Source organism: Nannospalax galili, unplaced genomic scaffold, assembly GCF_000622305.1.
Source record: "Nannospalax galili isolate Female #2095 unplaced genomic scaffold, S.galili_v1.0 scaffold52, whole genome shotgun sequence".
Lineage (NCBI taxonomy): Eukaryota > Metazoa > Chordata > Mammalia > Rodentia > Spalacidae > Nannospalax > Nannospalax galili.
Genome location: NW_008334003.1, coordinates 1,996,348 through 2,020,100, shown reverse-complemented (window position 1 = coordinate 2,020,100; position 23,753 = coordinate 1,996,348).

The window sequence follows — 23,753 nt, the reverse complement described above, 5'->3', positions numbered from 1 at the left end:
TTTATTATCAGGAACCACTGTATTATGGCATCCACTACAATAGATGTGTCTGTATAGGAAGATGCATAGTATATGTCAGATTTGATACAATCTATGGTTTTAGGCACCCACTGACAGTGTTGGAAAATATTGCTTGAAGACTAAGAAGAAAATACTGTAAAGATGAACTAACAGTAATTATTTAAAATTTTGGATATAGAATTGAAAGGAAAAAAACATGAAACACATTTGTGATACCTTTCAGGTAATTTTTGAAACCTATAAAGGAAAATCTTTATAGCCCAGCTGAGACTTTGTCTGGTGGCACTTAGTGTCTACGGATCATGATGAACTGCAGTATAACTGAATCAATACTGGACATACCATTTCTGAGTACCCTGGTATTTGTTCTTAGTTCTGTGAACCCTCAGTTTTTCTTGCAATTTAGCAGAGAGTGCAACAGTAAATAAATTTTTTCACTCACTGAATCTCTTGAATTTTAGCTATTTATTTTGCAATTTTCTTTTTGAACACTTTCTGTGTTACCTTGTGTCACATGCCTATATTTCAAATGGTGCTTTTTTCCGCCCTCCACAATCTTTTGCTTTTTCCTGCAATAGCAGTGAATTTTAAATAACACACTGAATTTTCTTGTGATTAAAAAACAACTACTCAGCTGAGAATATTTGAAGAATTCATTCCAAAGTGCAGAAGTTACTCTGATGATGGCTCATCCTGTGTTCTGGTTTTGTTCTTTTTTTCCTTTTCCACTTAGATTATAAACTCTTTCCAAAGAAGGATGTGAGTCTTCCTTTGAATCTTGGGTATCTAGAAAATGAAAGTCATTTTCAACAAAGATTTGTTGAGATGATGAATAAATGCCATCATTAACTATTATCTCCATTTCAGCAGGTTTTATAATCACCCATCCTGAAGACAAATAGGATCAGATAAGCTTTTGAGCTTTCTTTTTCCAGTTGTCTGGTTCCCTGATACCAAGCACACCATAGTCACCAGCATGTGGAAAAATACTCTTCATATTGTGCTCATGCCACTACATTCTTGTCCAAATGAATCTATCTTTTGGAATTATAAAGCCTGTTATTTTTGCTTCAGTATGACCATTTTGAAAACTGCACACAGCTTTTAGAATATAAAATTATATGTCTCTTTGGGTTAGTCATATTATAAGTAAATTTATTTTCAAAAACCTCAATTCTGTTATTGGTTGCAATAATCACAAATGGGCTAAATTTATAGTTAGGTGATGGTGTTTTTAAGGTAGATGAACTTAAATAGCCATGGTTGGTTAATTTGGTATTTACAGTCCGAGGCATTTCTAGGGAGACAGATCAGTATAGTTTCTTTGGATGTGGTAAACATTATTTGTGGTTCCACAGAAAGCATACCCACACACAGTATTAATAGCAACTGCTATTAATTAGATGATCATTGATTATGTTTTTAGTATTTTCAATGTCAATGAAAAGCTTGACTAATTCACACAGCAAACAGCAAACTCCACCCTTAGCAGAAAGGTCTTTTAACAACCATTCACTTTGCAGAAATGTATTATGTGCCTCTTTAGCAGGTCAGATATTTTCTTTTATTTTCACTTGAGAGGTGCTAATTTCAGTTTTAAATCACATTGCCATATTAGCCACCACAACTATTCCAGGGTAGGTGGATAATAGTTTGCCATTTTTAAAAAACAACTTTCAGTTATATAAAATAGAGGAAAGGAAAGGTACGATATACTAATTCCTCTGAAATGTGAGTCATGTGCTAAATCAAATTACATATGCAAAAACTCGTACTCTAAGAAGAAATACTTTATATTGATTAGAATTTTGAAAAGAGAAGAGAAATGGACTAACAACAAAAAAATACATATGAAGAAGTTAACTTTAATGACACAATTTTCCCATTTTAATCAAAACACAAAATTAAATGGCATAAATGGCCATGAGAGACACATAAATGAATAAAAAACACAATGAAAACTCATTTGTCGTCACTATCATTGCTATTACTAAAAGTTTCCCTTCTTTATCAATTATATAGTTATTTATTTGTTTATTTATTTAAGCAAGACTACTATGCTTTGTATTTTGTCTCACAGTGCTTTACACGGTAAAGCTGTCTCAATCCTGGGAGGTGATGAAGCTCAAGACGTGAGGCAAAGTGTAAGATTTCCAGGTCACTGAAGGAAGACACTGCCCTTTGAACACAATAATGCTAGAATTGCAGTGTGTTCCTTCACTGCTGAAGCTGGACGAGCCTGAGCCCTGTACCACTCTGGAATCTTCCCCTTCTACATGTAACTAATTTTGATTCCATTCTTCTACCATGTTGTTTTTTAGTCGAGGTAGAGAGGCTTTCCCAAAGATAGGAATACCTAATCTTGGATTTTCAAATTCCCAAATTATGAGCTAAATAAATACCTTTTCATTACAAATTTCTAGCTGGGGGTATTTTAAAAAATAGCAACGGAATACACAAAGTTATAACCACTGGAATAACTGAGTGAGACACACTTGAAACTTTTGTTGTTGCTGTTTTGTTTTGTTTTGTTTTGTTTTGTTGATAAGGAGTCTTCCTATAGCTGCAGCAGGTATAGAACCTATGTAGACCAAGCTGGGCTAAATCTCACAGATAGATACCTGCATCTGCTTCCTGAGGGGTGGGATTCAAGGCACTCACCATCAATCTCAGACTGATGTGAAAACTGTTTTCACTCAGTTTTTGTTAATTTCATACAGTATATTTGATCACATTTAGACTCCACCCACTATCTGCTCCACTCCTGAGGTCCCCTGCCCCTGCTGGATTTCATGCAGTATGTCTTATATAGCAAGGCAGTGTAGTCAAGTTTGAGGCCCCAAATATCCTTCAGTATGTGTCTATCCACTGGAGCTTTGTTATTGTATCCAATATCACACCCTTGAAGTAAACTGACTCCCTCTCCCAGCATTTATCATTTGCCAATAGTTCTTTATCTAAGGTTGGAGCTTCTTATCCACTTCCCCAATTATACCCTGGGATTTCATCTGGCTTGAGTCTGTGTGGGTCCTCCGCATGATGTTACCATTGTTGTGAGTTCATTTTATAAACTTCTGAGTTGTCTGGAAAACTGTTTTCTAGGAGTCAGCCACCACGCTCCAGCTCTAATAATTTTTCAACACCCACTCTTGTAATGGTCCCTGAGACTTGGCTAACAGAAATTTGATATAGATGACCTGTTCTGGTATACACACTCTGCAGTCTCTTTTTCTCTGCATTTTGGTCAGCAGTGACTTTTGGGGTTAATCATCATCTGTTTCATGAAGACGCTTTGATTGTAAGGGTTGAGAGATGCATTAGTATTCTTTCTGTCCCCTGTTCTACTATATTCCCTGAGCCTTAAGTGTAGAGGTACATTATAGATGTGTCACTTAGGGCTGAGCATCTCACAGGTATTTATTCTCCATGTTTGATCATTTGTGGAACTTTGTAATATTCTCCATCTGTTCCAAAAAGAAACTTTTTGATGAGTGCTGAGAGTTTTAATATTTTTTTGGAGAATTTCAGACATGAGTACTGTATTTGTACCAAATTGCTTCTATTAATTTTTACAGAATTCTGCTTTATAATATTTTTGAGAATTTCAAACATAAATATCATCTTTGCATTATTCTCATCCCTTCATTTCCATTTCAAACTCTCCCCATGTCCCCCATTTCCTCTTAATTTCTTGTTCTCTTCTCTGGTTATTATTGTTATATACATATATTTGTGTGTGTGTGTGTGTGTGTGTGTGTGTGTGTGGTGTGTCTAATGCACTGAGTTCATTTAGTGGTGCTCACACGTATTACATAGAACCATATTGCAGAAATTGTTGAACATTTCTAGAAGATTATATTGTTGAAATTTTTGGGATCTCTCATGACTATCATATCATCTGCAAATATGGAGAATTTGACTTCTTTTCCAGCTGGTACTCCTTTAATTTCCTTTTCCTGTCTTATTGCTCTAGCTGGAGTTTCAAGAACTATATTGAAGAGGAATGGAGATAGTGGACAGCCTTGTTTCATTCCTGATTATAATAGGAATATTTCAAATTTGTCTCCATTGGAATGATGTTGACTCTGAGTTTGTCATATGTAGCCTTAATTTTGCTGAAGCATGACCCTCCAGTCCAAGTCCCTCTAGGACTTTTTTCATGAAGCAATGTTGGATTTTGTCAAACACCCTTTCTGCATCTATGGAGATGATCTTGTGATTTATATGATTTATTACAGTTATTGACATTTATCGAATGATCCCTCATCTCTGGAATGATACCAGGTTGATAATGATGAATGATCATTTTGACATATGCTTCTATGTGGTTTGCAAGGATTTCACTGGGAATTTTTGCATCTCCGGTTATTAGGGCTATTAGCTTGTATTTTTCTCTTTTGGTTGTGTCTTAGAGTAATACAGGCTCCATAAAGGGAGTTTGAGTGTTCTCCCTCTGTTTTTATTTATTTGAATAAGTTAAGCTTCATTCATTGTAGTTTTTTTTGAAAATCTGGTAAAATTCTGCTGTGATCTGGCTCTGGGCTTATTTTGGTTGGAGGGGTTTCTAGTACAGTTTGGATTTCCTTGCTATGAGTGGGTCGAATTAAGTTGTTGAACTCTTCTTGATTTAATTTTAATGGTTTGATTGAATCTAGAAATTCATTCATTTCTTTTATATTTTCTAATTTAATGGAGTCTAACTTTTAAAGTATTCCCTTTTAATGGGAATGGGTTACTCTGATGTCCATTCTAATGTTTTCCTGCTCATCTCTGATTTTGTTGGTTTGGATCCACTTTTTCTTACTTTTGGTTAGCTGGACTAAGTGTCTATCAATCTTATTTATCTTTTCCAAGAAACAGCTCTTAGATTAATTGATTCTTTCTATTGTTTTCTTTGTTTCTATTTCAATTATTTTTGCTCTGATTTTTATTTCTTCTCATCTACTAGTTTCAGGTTTGGCTTGTTCTTGTTTTTCCAGATTCTCTTAAAATTATTTTAAATTTATTATTTTAATTTTATGTGCATGAGTATATTGCCTACATGCATTTAAGCTCACTGTCCTTCTAGTTTGTTTCTCCATTGCTGTGACAATACACTCTGACCACTACCAACTTGGGGAGGAAAGGGTTTATTTGTATTACATCTCCTGGGTCACAGTTCATCTGGGATCCCAGGGTAGGAGCTCAGGGCAGGAGCCTAGAGGCAGGAGCTGGAGCATAGGTCAGGGGGGAACACTGCTTACTGGCTTGCTCCCCTGGCCCCTGCTCAGCCTTCTTTCCTATGCAACACAGGCCCACCTGCCCAGGGGTGGCACCACCCACAGTGGGCTGGGCCCTCACACATCACACAGCAATCAAGAAGATGCCCCTCAGACATGGCCACAGGCCAGTTCAATGGAAGAAATTCTCCAATTGAGGCTCCCTCAACCCAGGTATGTCAAGTTGACACTAAAACTATCCAGCACATGCACCCATGTTGTGCAATGCCCACGCAAGTCAGAAGAGGGTATTGGATTCCCTGGAACTGGAGTTACAGGCAGTTGTTAGCCATATGGGTGTTGGAATTCAAACAGTCCTATGAAAGAGCAATCAGTGCTCTTATCCACTGAGCTATCTTTCCAGACCTATTTTTCGAGATTTTTTAGTGTATTGTTAAGTCATTTATTTGTGCTCTTTCTGATGCTTTTAATATAAGCATTTGGAGCCCTAAATTTCCCTCTTCTAAGATAGCTTTAAGTTTTCCAGAGGGTTTGTGTGTGTGTGTGTGTGTGTGTGTGTGTGTGTGTTTTGTTTACATTTTTTTGTTTAGTTCCACTAATATTTTTATTTATGTCTTGATTTCTTCTTTGACATATTAATCATTCAGTACTATGCTATTTTATTTCCATTGGTTCATGTAGCTACTAGGGTTTCTTTTGCTATTAATTTTATGCTTCATTGCACTGTGGTTAGATAAGACACATGGAAATATTTAAATTTTTTTTCTATTTCTTGAGGATTATTTTCTGTTCTAGTATGTGATCTATTTTAGAGAAACTTGCATGCTCTGGTGAGTAGAATGTGCATTCTTTGCTGTTTGGGTAGAATATTCTGTCAATTTAATGTATGGTATTTAATTCAGATGTTCAGATGTTTCTTTGCTGATTCATTTTCCATATGACCTCTCTGTTGGGGGAGGTGGATTGTTGAAGTCATCCACTATTACTGAGTCAGGGTTAGTAAGTATTTTGAAGTCCAGTAGTACTCTTTATGAAATTGCATGATGTAGGAATTGGTGCATAAAAATTATGATTCGGATGTATTCTTGGTTGATTGTTCTCTTGATCAGAATGAAGTAACTTTTATCACTGTTAATCTTAGTTTGAAATCTTTTTCTTTTCAGATAATTAGGATAGTAACACTTGCCTGTTTCTTGGTCCTATCTACTTACAGTATTTCTTTTTCCCTCCTTTCACTCCAAGGTGGTGCCAGTCCTTGACGTTAAGATGAGTTTACTGTAGACAACAAAACGTTGAATTTTGTTTCTTAGTGCATTCAACTAGCTGGGGATTTGAGATCAGTGATAATTAAATTTATTATTGAAAGATGTATATCAGTTACTATCATTTTACTTTCTGTGTTTGTTCTTAGTACTATTTTATGTTTACATAATTATAGTTTCATTTATTTTCTTTCTGTAACTTCTTAGGTAAGACTATTTTCTTCACTTTGTTTTATTGCTTCTAATATTATCTGTGGGACTGGTTTTTCACGTATGAATTCTATCATCTTGATATATCATTGAAGATTTTCTTTCTCCTTCAACTCTTGCAGATAGATTTTTCAGGATAAAGTATTCTGGATTGACATCTGTGTTAAATTAGAACTTGGAATACATTGCATCAGGCTTTCCTAGTTTTTAAAGTTTTCTTTGAAAAGTCAGCTGTTATTCAGATAGGTTTTCCTTTTTATGTACTTGTTTTCTCTTGCAACTTTCAATAACCTCTTTATTCTCTATATTTGATGTTTGTATTATGATAATATACCATAGGAAATTCCTTTTCTTAGTCTCTGTATTTGGTGTTCTGTGTGCTTCTTATATCTGTATGGGTATGTCTTTCCTTAATTTAAGAAAATTTTATTCTATAATCCTGATGAAGATCTGGTCAATATCATTGGTCTGAGATTCTTATACTTCCTCTATGCCTGTAATTTGTAGATTTATGCTTTTTATTGTGTGCCACGGCTCATGAATATTTCATTCCTGCATTTTAAATTTTTTCTTGTTCTTTGCTTAAGCATTACAATTCTCCTACTTTATCTTCAAGTCTTTATATTCTGTTTTCTATTTGATTCATTGTGCTGGGTAAAACTTTTCTTTGTCTTTTCTAATTGGGTCACTGATTGAATTTTTGAATTCCATTTTCATCTCAGCTTAGTTTTCTTCAATATTTATATATATTTCCTGAATTCACTTTTCAAATCCTGAATTACCTTTGTCGTTTCACTGACCTGTATAGTTTTATTTTCTTGAGTTTCAGTCAGAACTTTATTCCTACTGTCTCTGATTTCGTTGAGGTGTTTATTCTTATGTTCTTAAACTCCTTGAATTATTTGATCATGTTTATGATTGTTCTTTAAGTTCTGTGTCTTGATGTTCCTCTGAGGAGTTATGAGAGTTTTGTGGCTCAATTTCAGAGCAGCTGCATGTTGCTAACAAATGAAAAACCCAGTACCAGAAATGGGTCACTTCTTTTGACTTTGTTGGACAACGGGAACCCATTGGCTCCCAAGCATTATAGGCTATTTTTATTCCTCTTAGTTATTCTCCAGAACTTGATGGTAAGACTCTATTTCTGAAGATACCACACAGATGAGTCCAAAACATGGAGAAATAAATCTGGTACTGATTTCAAAGCTTTATCCCTACTGGTTATGTACTTTTATAGTACAGTAGCATGAAAAATATTCAGCATTTTAATCTATCTGTGAACTTCAGAGCTAAAAAAAGATAGCCAGCCTTTCACATAAGCCCACTAGTGCAACAGTGGCTCAAAATTTGTGGCTGGATTTAAGGCCCACTCCAAAAGATGGAATGAACACCTAGTACCATTATTGGGCCCAAGAATCTGTGACTATATAGGTCATAGGCCCCAGGGCAGAAAATACTGCAATTATTCTGCTAAACTGAAGAAGTGTTAAACCAACTTTCTGACTTTTAATGATTTTTCACTATGCTCATAGATTAATGCATCTCAAAAAATAAGTTGGTTTTTTGTTTGTTTGTTTTGCAGTTGCTAATTAACACAGAGCCCCATAACTGGCAAACATGAAGAGAATAAAAGATTGCAGAGTGCTCAGCTTTAAAAGGAATCACACCCTTCCTCTCCAAGGCTCAGAGATAATTGTGGACAAGGGAGTGGAAAGATTTTAAGAACTATATGCAATGAATAACTATAAAGAAACTATATTTTGTATATACAACAGAGTATTCACTAATGAATTGAGAGCAGTTGTGACAGTATGCACATGACCTGTGCAAGATCAAGCCAAACATAACCAATATGGTGGTGAAAGGAGATCACAATGCCCAACCCTTAGCTGAAAAGCTTTTCATAGTTGGTAGCTGCTTGGGAGAGGAATAGTCAGGTTTCCTTGAGTGTTTGGCCTCTGTCAGGTTGACCATGTTCCAGTGGATGATTCCATATCCAGGAATAGTATATAGGTAGCAAAGAATGGACTCCAATTTCTTTTAAAGAAGACACAAAGTTGGGGGATGGTTGAGAAAGTATTGATGAATCTGGGAGGAGGTATAGGTAGTAGTAGGGGTAAATATGATCAAAATACATTGCATGAGATTCTCAAAGAATAATAAAAACATGAAATAACTGGTTATTGAATGGTTGGAATGAGCATGATTAGAAATATATTCTTATATACCTTGAACTTGATGGTTCTTATTAATTGTCAACTTGGCAGAATTTAGATTCACATGGGAGATGAGCTATGAGCTATTAGGTATGTCTGTGGAGGATTACCTTGAATATTTTGGTAAGTGAGGTGGGAAAACCTACTAACTGTGGGTGGCACCATTCCCTAGTCAAGGGATCCTGAACTGTGTAAGAGAACAGAACATAAGCTGATAAATAGCATGCACACATTCATTTCTCTCTTCTTTAAACCATGGACATAATGTAACTAGCTACTTCAGTCTCCTACCACTGTGACTTTCTCACCATGATAGACTGTAACATGCATCTGTGAGTCATTCTTCCTTAAGAGGCTTTTGTCAAAATATTTTATAGCAACAAGAAGAAAAGAAACTTAAACTTATGCTAATTACCTTAACATTTAAGCTAACAAGGTGAAAAATAAATATCGACTTGAAAGGGACAAATAAGGCAAAGAAAACCAAAGGAAACAATTAGAAATGAGTTTATAAAGGAAATAGAAATATAATTCATAATTTAAATATAGCAGAACAGTATAATCTAGCACTTCAACCAACAATTTGTCACATATATGCATGTATATCTGTGTATATGTATATGTAACTATCAGAGTCATATAGCAGCCTGCAATAAAGCATTCCAGTGGGCTCATTTTTTTTCTTATTGCATTAAAAGCATTTCAGTTGAACTTAATAGAGGAAGCAGACACACACTTTTAATGTTCAGCTTGAGATGCAACTTTCCCATTTGATTTAAGTAATTATTTTAAAATTTTTTATTAATCTTTTACTATTTTATGCATGTATATAAATATATTTTGATCGTATGAATACCCACTGACTTTTATTATCCCACTTCTATTGCTGTTGAATCCTTCATCCTAATCCATTCTCTGTCCCGGCCCGTGGGGTCAGCAACGTGGGGTACCTGCAGTGGGGAGTGGGGATTTGGATGGGGCAAGAGACAAGAGAAATGGAGATAAGACAGGGTTCTGGTCAAGTCTCGTTTATTGCAGCTCAAGCATGAGGTTAAATAGAGAATGAAAACAAAGGAGTAAAGAATGAGTAATCATATCAACCAGAACACAGGGGCCCAGATGTACTCTAAGGGAGAAATCCACTGATTACTGGAAAAGAGAACAAGGCCACGGGCCAAGGCCACGGGCTCCATCCCGTGCCTGCAGGAGGAAGGTGGGCAGAATGGAAAATCACCAGCTCAGGTCTGTCATCAGTTTTGAGAAATGGCTGAGCCTCAGGCTCCCAACAGGTCCCCCTTTTTTACTTTATAGAGTTTAGGGATCGAAGGTTGCTAGACCCTTGGGGAACTGCGCCTGTCTTAGGTTGGAGTGTCCTTCCCCAAGGGCTTACCCATCATTGGATAAGTTAGCATTAGACTACCCTCCTGTCTTAAGTTGCCATCAAAGGGGGATTCTCATATACCCATCATTGACTGTCCAGTTCATCTCTCAAGGGGGATGGCTAGTAGCGCCATCATAGCAACGTGTCCCTTTTAACTCTTGATCCATGATATCAAGGCAATGATAATGGACCTGTATTGGTTTTGCCTGGAGAGCCTCTATCTGTTGTCTGACAAATACCATGAGCCATTTGACCACACAGTGTCTGAGGGAGATTAATAACAGTAGGATAATCAGGGGCCCTAAGAGAGTGGATATTAGGGTGGTCAACCATGGGGATTTGTTGAATAAAGACTCAAACCATCCTTGAGATTCCAGCCATTGTCTTCTTCTGATCTCCAATCCTTCCTTGATTTTTGCCATGTTGTCCTTAATGATGCCTGCATGATCTCTATAAAAATGACATTCTTCTTTTAAGGCTACACACAACCCCCCATGTTGCAGGAACAGGAGGTCCAACCCTCTGTGGTTTTGTAAAGCTATTTCTGTCAATGAGCCAACAGAATCTTGAAGCTTAGTTATGGATTCTTCTGTTCTTTGAACGTCAAGGTCTAAGCTAGTGCATAAAGCACTATATTGATCTCACCCCCGTATCAATGCAGCAGCTCCTGTGCCTATCCCCGCAGCCACACCGGTGCTGATTAAGGCTGCAAGAGTTAAGGCTACAACTGCAGGAGTTCTTTTATAACGCAGCAAGGGAGAGAGAGAGGGTGAGTATGACAGCAAGACCTCCTGATCTGAATGGTATACTAGACGAGGAAAGAGAAGGGTAAGAACACAGAAGCCTCCTGCATTAAGGACACTCCCGGAGACACAAGGCGTTAGTCCTGAAGAGCAAGCCCACCAAGTGTCGGGAGGTGGGAGAACAAAGGTACAGGTGGGTGCAAAAAAGGTCTCAGTCTGATTACAAAGGGAGGAATACTGCTTCGGGACTGTACCAATACATAGTCCTGACCCGAAAATGTGTTCCAAGGTAATTGTTGGTGTAGAACCCCATTTACAATAAGAAGAATTATGAGAGATATTAGAAGGGCTGAAAGTAGCAATCCCCTCCAAGTAAGGAGGAGCCACAGTATAATTTAGCATAATTTAGCTAGTTCAGGGTTAGTTGCATTGAAAAGGTTATAGGCCTGATTTATGATTTCAATAAAATCTAAGGACTGCTAGTAATGGCTGATTGGAGAAAACGGTGTAAGAGACTGTTTAATGGATCTTCCTTCGGCAGCAGGATATGAGCTGAAAATGGGAGGAGGTGAAATCAAGGGTTTGTTTGTTTTTGTGTCCATAATAAGCCTTGGGACAAGGATGGGATTAGGTCCTATCACTGTGGCAAGGGGCGCTTGTCGCCTCATGATGGTGAATAAGATTCCAGGGTCACCTGAAGCTCTCTGGAGGTACAATCATAAGCCCCAGGTATTGACACCATCCCAACCAGTAAACTCTTTTCCTTTATCAGTGAATCTAATGAGCAGGGGATTGCAGAAGTGGGGCTCAGATCTCCAAGCCAGCTCACATGGAGGGTTCATGGTGTTACATATAACAGTGATATAATCTCCATGGGCAAAACATAACCAAGGAGCATGGCCAGTGGTCTCACATCCCCAACATGGACAGTAATACTGATCAGGTCTCCCACAGCTAGACTTGTATTGGGGTCCTGGACAGACATAAAATTTCTTTTGTCTGAGAAATCGGACTCCCAACTTAAATTTACAATTAAATCCCACTGAAGCATTCTCTGTATCCCTACTGACAGTTGCCACACCATAATTCCATGCCCATCTGCCAGGGTACAAAGATCCACATCTAGTGGGGGCCACCAAGTATTGGGGGGATGAGCAGCAGACAGCTTTAACACGGGATTCCCAGTTTCTACATTGGTGATTATCCAAGTAACCTGCACAGGCATATGAGGATTGGTTGTGTCACTCACATGAATGAGAGTCCATAGGGTAATTAGGCAAAGGGTCCACATCTTAACTTTTCTGGAGCTCTTCCAGAAGGTCCAAAATAAGCAATGTAATACGGAAGATGGTGATGGCAAATGCGGCAACAATGAGCACAACAGTGAAGACTTTCCAACCAGGATTTTCCATCCCAGGGGGCTTGGTCTGTTTTAGCTGGAAAAGAACACATAAATTTTCCTCAGGGAATCTCATTTTCCCTGGTTTCCCTTGGTTAGTATCTATTTGTTTTACTAAATGTTCAGGTAACCAGTGGGCTGCATCATACTGTTGTGAATAAACGCAGACAGATCCTCTGCCCCATATTAATACTGGATCCGGGCCATGCCACAAATTATCCAAGGGGTCCTTCCATTTGACCATGGCATAATGTCCTTTTGATTCTGGATGCTAAAAGCGATCTGCAGCCAACTTACCATGAACATCTAAATTTAGAAAATTTAAAATAAAGAGTATATGATTTAATAAATTCCTGGGGGACGCCCTGATGGGGTACCATTCCCCCCTTTTTACTTTATTTGGGGTATTTTTTATAAGTAGATGAGCTCTTTCAACTGTGCCTCTACCCTGAGGGTTATAAGGAATTCCCATCGTATGTTTTATCTGCAAGGTGTTGCAGAAATTTTGAAAAGCTTGAGATACATATCCAGGACCATTATCTGTTTTAATATGTTTCAGGGTACACATAGTAGAGAAGCAGTGGAGCAAGTGAGCAATAACATGTTTAGTAGCTTCCCCTGTTTGTAATGAAGTGCAGAGAAGTACACTGAAAGTATCAATGCAAACATGAATATATTTAAATTTGCCAAAATCTTTGTAATGAGATACATCCATTTACCAAAGCATGTTAGGGACAAGTCCTCTAGGATTGACTCCTAGGTGGGGAACAGGGAAGTAAGTGACACAAGTCTTACATTCTTTAACTATTTGTCTAGCTTGTTCTCTGGTGAATCTAAACATTAATCGTAGGGAAGCTGCAATAAGATGATGTAACTCATGAGCCTGTTGAGCTTGAGTAATGTTAGAAGGAGTAGCAATAGCAACAAGTTTGGTGGCTGCATCGGCGACATGATTGCCAGCTGTTAAAGGCCCTGGAAGGCTAGAGTGTGCTCAAATGTGTCCTAAAAAGAAAGGGGCTGTCCTCTGGCAGATAAGGTGCTAGCACTGATAAAAAAGATCTGTAGCTTCAGAAATATGCCCAATTATAGGAACAGTTTCTAAAAGAGGTACAGCACGAGCTATATATGCACTGTCAGTGTATATATTAAGGGGTGTATCAGGGAACATAGAGAAAACTAATATGGTGGCAGACAGTTCCACTAGTTGTGCAGAGGTTTTGGTGGTCTGAAACTGCACAACCTGATTGTTCCAAGTGTAGGCTGCCATTCCATTGGAGGAGCCATCCATAAAGACCAGCAAGGCAATAGGTAAAGGCTGATGGCTAGTAATGCATGGAAAAATGGAAGTATGCAGATTGCAAAACTGATTGAGCTTGTCAGGTGGGTAATGGTTATCTAAAACCCTGGGAAAATTAGCACAAGCTATTAGCCAAGTCTCTGAGTTCTGAAGTAACCAGTTAATGTGATCCTTGGTATAAGGTTGTACAATACGAAGAGGTTCCAAACCAAAATATTTACGACTGTGGTCCCAACCAATAATCATTAAGTCAGCCACTGCATCATAATATGGAAGCAATACCCTTTTGGGGGAGGCAGGTAAATGTACCCACATAATAGGATGACCAGCCCCCTGCCAAAGAAGCCCGGTAGGTGATAGTTGAGTATTAAAAATCAGGAGCCATAAGGGCTTGCAATAATCTATATTGGTAACAAACTGATTAGCAATTGCTTCCTCAACTCTATGTATGGCAACTCTGGCCTCCTCAGTAAGTGTTCTGGGTGAGGTTGGATTTGCATCCCTTTTAAGGTTGTCAAAAAGGGGCTTTAAGTCCCGAGTGGTCAACTTTAGATAAGGACGTAGCCAATTCATATCACCTAATAGTTTTTGGAAATCATTTAAGGTTTGTAGTTTATCAAGTCTAAGGATAGCCTTTTGATTAGTTATTTTTTGCCCATTAATTTGAAAACCCAAATAAGAGTAGGGATCTTGTGTTTGTACTTTTACAGGGGCTATTTGTAAACCTACATCAAATAAATCAGATTTTAACTGAGCATAACATTGTAATACCGCTTCCCCTGTTGTATATAATGGCTTATATACATGGATGGCCAAGTATTTCTGGTATTTTGAAGAGCTGCGGCTACAAACTTCTGACAAAGGGTAGGGCTATTGGCCATTCCTTGAGGCAAAACCTTCCACTGGTATCTCTTCATAGGTTCTCTAAAGTTAATAGAAGGAAGGCTAAAGGCAAAGCATTTGCGATCTTCAGGATATAAGGGAACAGTAAAAAAACAATCCTTAAGATCTACTATTATCTTAAAGTATCCTTGTGGTATGGCAAGTGGCGAAGGCAAACCTGGCTGTAAAGTTCCCATGAGGACCATAGTAGCATTGACTGCTCTTAGGTCTTGCAATAATCTCCATTTTCCTGACCTCTTTTTAATAACAAAAATGGGTGTATTCCATGGAGAACAAGCCTCTTCAATGTGCCCTGCCTCGAGTTGTTCCTGCGCCAAATGAGTGGCTGCTGCCAACTTCTCTGCTGTAAGCGGCCATTGAGCTACCCAAACCGGATTGTCTGATTGCCAGGTTATACGATCCACATAGTTTGGGGGTGCAGGGTCGTCAATGGCCGCCATTATAAATTTCCCAGACCTTGCTTATCTTTTTGACCTGTGCATGCTAAAGGTGACAACCGTCCATTTTCTTCTTTCCCTAATCCTTTACCAGGGCTGTATCCCTGAGCAAGCATCTGTGCAGTAACAACATTTGGACTACACATAACAATTTCCATTTGCGAAAGTAAATCTCTTCCCCATAGGTTTACTGGTAAATATGGGACCACAAAATGCTTAATTAAACCAGAATTATTCATGGAATCTTTCCAAGTGAGAAATTTTGAGCTCTGTCTTGAATTTTGGCTCTGTCCTATACCTTTTAAATTAGTCAGAGTCTCAACCATAGACCAGGCTATGGGCCAGGCCTCAGCAGAAATAATAGTTACATCAGCTCCAGTATCGATGAGACCATCGAATTTCTTACCATCAAGCCATAAAGTCAATGTAGGTTTTTTGTAAGTAATGGCTTGGACTCAATAAGCATCGGATGAACCGAAGTTCTTATTTCCTCTGCTTTTTCCCTGAACAAGATGATTGGAATTAACCAGGGGTATTAGAATTATTTGAGCAATACATTCCCTCTGTGGAAAGGTGACTATATTGTCAGCAGCACAGGCTAAAATTTTTATTTCCCCAATATAGTCTGCATCAATTATCCCAGGCACAACAGATAGGCCTTTAAGAGTGGTGTTACCACGCCCTAATATCAGCCCGCAAGTATTGGTGGGGAGTGGTCCATAAATTTCAGTCCCTATAGTCTGAATTCCCATGTCTGGAGTCAATACTGTGTGGGAGGAGGAACTGAAGTCCAGTCCTGCGCTTCCTGGGGTTGCTCAGTTGAGGTCTGAAAAGGATTGTTGCTGCTGGCAGGAATGAAACTGACTGTCCCAAAAGCTTGTTTCGGGGCCTGGGGCTGGCCCCTCCACCCGTTTCCCTGATGTGGAGGCAGAGGTCTCCCTTCAATATCAGTCTTGGACCTACATTCGTTAACCCAATGTCTTCCCCTTCTACATCTGGGACATAGTCTTGGAGCTTTCCCATTGTCAGCCTTTTGCTGATCATTACCCATTTTGCATTCCCGGGTGAAATGCCCACTCCTACCACATTTAAAACACTCTTTGCCTTTAGTTTTATTTTTCTCAGCCAGAAAATCTTTTACTGTTTGTCCACTAAAAGCCGCTGCCATGGCAAGTCCCTGCTGATAAGACAGACCTATGTCTGAACATAGGCATATATAGCCAATTAAATCAGTCTTTTTCCTATAAGGTCTAATGGCTGCCTGGCAGGCAGGATTAGCATTCTCATAAGCCAACTGTTTTATATACTCTAGTCCTGCATCAACATTCCCAAATATTCTCCCTGCTGTGGTCATTAATCAATGGACAAAGTCTGCAAATGGTTCATCAGACCCCTGTTTGACTGAAGTGAGAGAAGCTCCTAGGTCCCCTTTAACTGGAAGTTTTCTCCATGCCTTAGTGGCAGCAGTTTGAATTTGTGCAAAAAGTCCTGGGTCATATTGCATTTGTCGTTCATTAGCCCCATACTGACCTTCGCCTGTTAACATATCAAAATCCCATCAATTCCTAGCTTGTTGGTTTCTTCCTGCTGTCTCCTTACAGTTTTCAAAGTATTCTGATTTCCATAGTAAATAATCCCCCCCACTAAGAACTGCCCTTACTAATGTATTCCAGTCAATGGGAGTTAGCCACTGTTCAGCTGCACCATCCAAGATTGCTAAGGTATATGGAGCTGTGGCGACACGGCAGTTTTTAATTCTTTAATAAGTGGAAACTCGAAACCCATATGATGTCACCATGCTTGCCTTTGGTCATCTATTGCTTCTGTCACAGGAAAAGCCTCCCTATAGGAGGGAAGTTTATCAGATTTATTAAAGTTCTCTTTATATGAGTGGATGCCGGGCCCCCCGGGGGCTTGGCAAACTTTTTCTCCATCTATAACAGTTTCCTTACCTGTTCTAAGTTTTTGAAATTTAAGTATCAATGATTGATGCATTTCCTCTAGTTTAATTTGTTCCTGTAATTGTGCTATCTGTTCCTTTAATTCTGATCTGGAATCTATTGCTGCCATTATAGTTGGAACAGATGGTACACTGAAAGAAGGAGGGTGGCCACATTCTTGCCTCTTATGGCCATTTGGTGACCTAGTCTCAGTTTTACAAATCAACCCCTCCCTCTCAGACTCTGCGCCATCTGTATCTGAGGTGACAGGCAGCTTCTGGTAAAAGAGGATAAATACGAATATGTTCTTTTTTAGACTTTTGGACATCCTCTTGATTTCCCTTCCCTTTAACTGACTCTGAGGACTCCTTCTTCACATTTTTAGAAGAATCCTCATCTTCACTATCAAGAGAAATTGTCAGGCTCGTCCTTGGGAATTTCCCTCAACTCTGACTTGGAACTACTTCTAAAAATCTCTTCAGCATGGGCAATCGCTGCCACTACTGGTTCATGTTCATCTCCCTTATCTATTAATTCTTTTATTAAATTCCAATAAGAAAAGGCAGTAACAGGAACCTTTCCAGGTCCAAACACTGTATAAAAATCTTGTAATGCATCTCCCACTTTTCTCCATCTTTTTATATCTATGACCCCTTCTTGGGGAAACCATGGACAAATGTCCTTTACAAAATCAAAGAAATGAAATAAATCCTCAGTCTTAACCTGTACTTCTCTTGTCTTGACAGCTTCCATTAACTGTATAACGTAAATCTGATGCTGGCCTAATTCTTGCCCCATGATTTGGATGGCTTGACTTACCTTGGGTTCGGTCATGGCAGGCTCCCACGGCGCGTCTCCGAATTGCTTGAGATTTAGCGAGTGCACTCCTTCCTTTTTCCATCGTCTCCCTCATGATGCCCCCAGTATCCAGGCCCCACATTGGGCGCCACTCTGCCCTGGCCCCCAGGGTCAGCAACGTGGGGTACCTGCAGTGGGGAGTGGGGATTTGGATGGGGCAAGAGACAAGAGAAATGGAGACAAGACAGGGTTCTGATCAAGTCTTGTTTATTGCAGCTCAAGCATGAGGTTAAATAGAGAATGAAAACAAAGGAGTAAAGAATGAGTAATCATATCAGCCAGAACACAGGGGCCCAGATGTACTCTAAGGGAGGAATCCACTGATTACTGGAAAAGAGAATAAGGCTGCGGGCCAAGGCCGTGGGCCCAGGGAGGAATTTACTGATAACTGGAAAACAGGGCAGTTACTAGAACAAGGCCATGGGCCGAGGCCACGGGCTCCATCCCGTGCCCGCAGGAGGAGGGTGGGCAGAATGGAAAATCACCAGCTCAGGTCTGTCAGCAGTTTTGAGAAATGGCTGAGCCTCAGGCTCCCAACAATTCTCCCTACTTTCTTTTTTTTGTATGATCCTTTGAGTTTAATTAGAGTTGCTTGTGTGAGCATAGATGAGGATTATTTATTAGAGCATGGACATCAGTAGCTACACCATGGATGAAAAACGGCTACCCTTCTCCAAGTGCTCATTAGCTGCTGATATTTTCTTAGGGAAGTGTAGAGTATCATAAGTCCCCCCCCCCGCTTATGATGGAATGTTGAGGGACTCACTCTTTGCATGCATTGTGCAGGTAAGAATAGCCACTGTGAACTTATGAATGTAATGGTCATGTAATATTCTAACGATAGCACTGTACAGCACCTCTCTCCTTCCTCTGGCTCTTTCATCCTTTCCACACCCTCTCCCATGATGTTACCTGAGCTGTGGAGTAGGTGATAAAGATAGATATTCCATTTAGAGCTGAGCAATAAAAAAATCACTTATTCACAGCCTTTTCAATGGTTATAACTTTGCCTTAATCATAGCTCACTGCAAATAAAAATTACTTTGACAAATACTGTGAGCAACACTAATCTGTTGATACATTTGGAAGTATTTGGGAGGCAGTTTGATAACATACCCTTTTAACAAGACAACAGTAGTAAGTTCCTGCTTTGGACCTATGACCTCCCTAGTCATGTTTTTTATGTTTGTTTGTTTTTTGTCCTCAGGTTTACAGTACCAAACCTAAATTCCTTTTTGTGGAGCAGGCTTCAAATCCAATTTTAAAGCAACTGCTTATTACCACAGCAACTTCTACTGTTTTACTACTAGGCACAACTTGTGTGTCAGCCGGGTATTGTAACATGCAAGAGCCACAGCTGGGTAAGACAACTGAGGCTTCTCCTCTCCTAGAAGCCTACATAGCACCTTTTGATACAGTAAAAACTGGTCAGGAGGACAAAAACTTCTAGCACAGTTCCAGCATGATTTCTCTATATCTTGCAACCAAAGTATGGTATCCCTAGCGATAGAGTTGGACTACATAGTGTTAGTGGGTAATTAAGAGCAGTAGTGATAACCTACTTATATTCTTTTGAGGGCCACTGAGGCCTCCATCAACAACAACTCAGGTATTCTACACCTGGCATTTGGATTTTTACTAACCTATGACTTCTGTGAGCAGCATGCCTGACACCTCCATTCCAACATTTTTTAAAACACATTCTTTTTGAGACAGGATCACCCTGTAGTCCCATTTGGCCTGGAAATCACTATGTAGACCAGGCTGGCCTCAATCTCATAGAGATCCACCTGCCTCTGCCCCTGAGTATTCAGATTAAAGGTGTGTGCCACCATGATAAGCTCCCACAAATGCATTTTTAAAAGAAATAAATTATGAGATAATTTTGACTGTTCAATTAATGAGCACAAGTTGGCATACTATGAACATGTCTGTATACATATACATATATGCACATATATTTTTCTCAGGAGTATGGGCATATATATTATCATACATGTTCATATTTTGGAAAACTGGTTGGCACACAAGAAAATATAATGTTAACTATTCCTCGCCCCAAAAGCCAAAACGTCTAAGAAATTTTTCAAAAATTTAAATGTATAATAGAAACAGAAAAGCAGCAACAGAAAAAAGCTCAACTCTTAAAAGTTTTTTAGAAACCATAAAATACAATAAAATATTGACTGATACATAAGAAGTTAATATGTCTGCTCAACAAAATGTCCAAGAACAAAGCAAAAGGAGAAAGTAGAAAAATCATTCAAAAAGCATTTTACAGACAAATGCTTTCTATCTTGAAACAAGAAGACTTTTATTATGTGAGGCACAGCTTTCCTGTCAGCATCCGTTTTGAACAGATGTGTCTTTCTTGTCTTCTCTCATCCTACAACTCATTATCCCTAACCAGACACTCTTCTTTCTTACAACATCTATGTTGCTATTACTTCCAAGTAAAACAGACTTCTTCCATATAGTCACAACGTACAGTCTCATATCTTTTTCTTTTGGCTCACCTGTCCCATCACTGAGTCCACTACTGGTCAGGATTGCCACATTAACACCCTTATTATTCTGTTCCTGTGTTAGTTGCTTCTTTATCACTATTACTGCCTCTCCTGGTTTTAGTTACTTATGTATTTATATATTGTCAGTTTTATTAAGAGAAATTGAAGTTTTTGTCAATGGGAGCATTGGGATATTCTTTATTATAATTAAGATTAAGTTTTGATCTAGCAGTAGGGAAATCTTTCTTTAGATAATGATGAACAGCATCTAATCCAAATTCATTCTTTTACACCTCAATGAGGAGTTACTAATCTAAGAATTTCATTCAACTAATAGACTCACATATATAAATACATGTGAATATTAGGACTGTTAGTAATGATCATAAAAATAAAAGCAAAGTATTTGTGTGGGGTCAAATTATACAAATACCGTATACCAAAAAAGCACACTTATGAAGAATGAAGTATGCTCATAATTCTGTTATGAAAAGTGACCAATATGAAAGTATGAAAGGAAAAACACACTTAAAATACAATATGTCTAATCTGATTTAATTTATGTAAAGCCCAAATAAATAAAAATATGAAGCTGATAGTTGCTTCATTTAAGAGAGTAAAGTGAGAGGCCAAATTATAACACAACTTTGGTGTGGTATTTTCTCAATGAGATTGTGATATATTCTTGGTCAATTGTTCCTTTGATTAAAATGAACTGACACTTTTATCTCTCTTCTGATTAGTTTTAACTTGAAGTCTATTTTGTCCATTATTAGAATTGCTGCACCTGCTTGCATCTTAGTGCCATTGCTTAGAATATTTTTTTGATCATTTCACTCTAACACCTTGAAGGTGACATGAGTTCCCTGAAGACAACAAGAAGATGGAATTTTTTTCTTAATCCAGTCAACTAGGTTGTTCCTTTTGACTGGAGAGTTGAGGCCACTGATGTATAGTAGCACTGAAGGGTATGTATTCACTACTGTCATTTGAACTTGGCTTGGGTTTTGATCCTATTTTTGTGTTATTGTTATTATGCCTTTCTTTGTCTTCTTTCTGCTACATCTTGGGTATATTCATTTCTATCTCCAGTCATTTGTATTGCTTTGAGTATCCTCTGCAGGGATGATTTGATGGACATGAATTTTTTCCACCTATTTATGTCATGGAAAATTTTATGTTCGCCTTTAACTATGGTAGATAGTTCTGCTGGGTAAAGTATTAGGGGTTGGCAATCATGGTTGTTTAGAACTGGGAATACTTTGGTCCAGGCTATTCTGGCTTTCAGCCATAATTCTGATGGGTTTTTCTTTGTATGTAACTTGTTTTTCTCTAGCAGCTTTCAGTACCCTCTGCTTGTTCCGTACATTTAATGTTTTTTACTATGATATACCATGGGGAGTTTCTGTTCTGGTCCTGTCTAATTGTTGTTCTATGTGCTTCTTGTATCTGTATATGTATGTCTTGCCTTAATTTAGGGAAGTTTTCTTCTACAATACTGTTGAAGATCCAGTCAGTGCCATTCACCTGGGATTCCTCTCCTTCCTGGGTGCCTATGATGCATAGATTTGGTCTTTTCATGATGTCCCTCATTTCCTGTGTATCCCATTCCTGTGTTTTTCCAAACTTTGCATAGTCTTTGCTTAAGGAGTCTATTTCTTCAACTTTGTCATCCAGTCTTGATAGCCTGTTTTCTGTTTCATTCATTCTACTTGTGAAGCTTTCTCCTGTTATTTCAAATTGTCTTACTGAAAATTTTCAATTCCATCGTTGTTTTGGCTGGGGTTTTCTTCAGTATTTCTATCTCTCTTGTGAATTCACTTTTTAAGTCCTGAATTTTTTTTGTTATTTCATCCAGCAGGACACTTGAATTTTCTTGTATTTTCTCTCACAAATTTATTCCTATCCTCTTTGACTTCTTTGAGTTGTTTGTGTTTTTATTTTTAAGTTCTTTGATCATGTTTATAATTGTTCTTTTAAATTTGGTGTTCCTTAGGGTGGTTCTCATTGCACTTCTGTAGGACTAGTGGGTTTCATTGGGGATGTATTCTCTTGGTTTTTCATATTATTTCATTTTTGTGTGCTGTTTGCATATTGGTATTTTTCGTTAGTTGTGTGTCTGATAGGAAATTTTATTGTCTTTGTTAATTTGACTTTTCGTTCTGTTTATTGTGTTTATGTAGCTTGGTTGCTTTTTGATCAGGTATGGAAAATTAGTGTGTACTTCAAGTTCTTGCAGGGTAGTAAGTTGGTCTGGGTAGTTGGTGGGTCAGAGTTGTTGGTTGGCCAGCCTGTGTGAGGCAAATCAGGAGTCCAGAGGAAGGTGGGGGTTGAGACAGCATGTAGGTGATCTTAACAAACTATACTAGTGGATTTAGATGTCTGGGTAAGGAAGCCAGTCCTGAGCTCTGAAATGGAGAAGTAGATCTGGGCCCAACGCCAGCAGGGGGACAAGGTGGGGGTGGGTAGATTGGAATTGTTCAGGCTGCAGGGAAATTAAACAGAGACTCCATGGGCAAGATCTGACTTAACAGGGCCATAGGAGGGCAGGTCTGTGTCAAGAGTCAATGGAATGGTGGGGGTGGGGACTGCCTATGAAGGGTCTTCACAAACTATGCTAGAGGATTTAGTTAGTTCAGAGATCTGAGGCAAAGGAGCAGGAGTGGGTCTGAGCCCAAGACTAGCAGAGTGACAGGGTGGGAGTGGATAGATTGGACATAAATTTTGGATATAATTTAAAAATTAGTAATGACCTTTAAAAAAAATCTCCATTTCAATTTAAAATATACTGTTTCCTACAGAAAAACTCATTTTTCTGTAGGCAACAGTATATTTTATGTTTTTGCTAATAACACTTAGATGTTGGTGCATGCGTCTCTAATCTGTATGTATCTGATTATTACTAGCCATGGTTGGTTGCATGCAGATCCTTGGTACCTGTGTATGGATATAAAGTCATTGGGTAGGTTTCAATGGTAATGTTTATCATCTCTACTAATTAACATGACATAAATTTTTATGTTTCCTCCTCAAATATAATTTATTTTTTTTTTAAATCTGTTGATTTTTTTTTTGTGTGTGTGTGTATCACACAGAACATCCCAAATCATCTTATTCATCTATACACACACTTGCCAGATGGCACCCTCCCATAGCCTCCCTCCCCCACCACTAGAGCCCTTATACTCTGTCATCCCTGCTACTGTCTGCTGTGTTGTCAGAACCCCCAGTCGTTTCCCACTACTTGTCCATCTGGTGAATCTAGTCAGCCTTTCTAGAGGTCTTTGTTTAGGAGGGTCAGCTGTTCCTCATCTAGGAGTAATCAGTTGTCAATATTCCTTTGGATAAGATTGGGGTCTG